This window comes from Trichechus manatus, unplaced genomic scaffold (assembly GCF_000243295.1).
Source record: "Trichechus manatus latirostris isolate Lorelei unplaced genomic scaffold, TriManLat1.0 scaffold01400, whole genome shotgun sequence".
Lineage (NCBI taxonomy): Eukaryota > Metazoa > Chordata > Mammalia > Sirenia > Trichechidae > Trichechus > Trichechus manatus.
Genome location: NW_004445336.1, coordinates 1 through 1802, shown reverse-complemented (window position 1 = coordinate 1802; position 1802 = coordinate 1).

The following is a 1802-nucleotide window of genomic DNA, read 5'->3' as shown; positions in this document are numbered from 1 at the left end:
ATATCTTTCTCCTTAAAATTATAACTCTCAAATTAATGACCCTTCACAAAAATGAATGAAAAAATCATTAATAGTGAAACCCCTAGTTCATGGTTGGCCAGTGAAGCTATTTTCTGAAAAGGTTTATCCTTCTTGTACAACTCAAAAGCAACTTATGATTAGTCTTTCAAAAGTACCCATTGCTGTTAAGTCAATTCCAATACTTAGGAACACTATAGGTCAGGGTAGAACTGCCCTATAGGGTTTCCGAGGCTGTTGTCTTTATGGAAGCCGACTGTCCCATCTTTCTCCAACTGGGCAGCTGGTGGATTCAAACTGCCAGTCATTCAGTTATCAGCCAAGTGCTTAACCACAGCACCACCAGGGTTCCTCCTTTCAGAAGTAGAACTTCATAAATGATAGTTTTCTCTTAGAAACCTCAGGACACTGAGGCCATTTACATGTTCCTAGGAGATGGGCCTAATTCTCTTCTGTAAACCACTTCCTCTTGTTCTATTTCTAGACTGTATTTCCCATGGAATTCTTCCTCCTGTAAACGCACCAATTAGAGCTGCGATGGACCCTAAGTTCTTCCCCTAACCTCCCCATCTTAGCCCAATTCTGACTTCAGCATCAGCTGTCTTCTATCTATTATTTGGCATTCTCTTTGCCTTGTTCCTCAGTGGGCAAAAGAGAGGGTGACATTTAGTAGTAAAGTATTATTAGTTATTCTCTTTTTCACTGTCATTACAAACTTGCTATTTACTAATCTAAAAATGTGGAGTGAATTTCAAAGTGAACAGCATAAGATTTACCTCTGTCCCTACTAAGTCTCCTATATACAACTCAGAGGTATAGTATTATGTAAGTTAACCAGGCTGATCAAGAAAGGTCATTCTACTCCCCAGACAAGTGCAAGCACAAGTACACGTGTCTATCACAATGTGCCAGTTACCTCCGAGATTCAGCTTCTTGGATCCCCAACGTGAGTAATACATGCAAAAACTATGTCAGGCAGAATTCCAGTGACAACGCTCTGTGCTATACATTTTATTCACATTTTGTATTGAAATAGTCAGATGGGTTGAACTCTTGCAATTCTGTTCATTTTTATTTCCCTCCCGAGGAGATTTCAGGTTCTCAGGGATCTGATGACTCAGGACATTTTGTTGTAGACCAAGAAAAGATATGTTAGTATTACCCTTGATTTGGGAAAATCTTAACTAATGAAGACAAGTGATTTGTATAAAAGAGGGATATTTATGCTAATATTTGAATTATGTGTAGTTGAAAGCAAAGAGGGACATCAGCAAAAATCAAAAGAATTGGAGTTATTCTCTTAAAAGGAATTTATAACTATTTAACAGAATTATGGGCAATTTTCATCCCTCATTGTGTGTTATCATAACACAAGTGAAATAAAATTTGGAATGAAAAAACTACTTTAAAACTTATACTATATAAGAACATATTTATAATAGCAAAAAGTAGACTGCAAACTTCTGTTTTTTATTTAGTATGGTGGTTAAGATTGTGTATCAACTTGGCTGGGCCATGATTCTCAGTAATTTAGGGATTATGTAATGATTGAATTTGGCAGTTATTTAATGATGTAGTTTGGCAGTTATGTAATGATACGATTTGGCAGTTATGTAATGATGTAGTTATCCTCTATTTTTTGATATAATATAATCACCTCCATGATGTGATCTAATGTGATCAGCCAATCAGTTTTAAAAGGAGTTTCCTTGGGGGTGTGGCCTGAATCCAATATATATGAACATTCTGGCAAAGCTCTCTGGCTCTTTCTCACTCCGGATCCT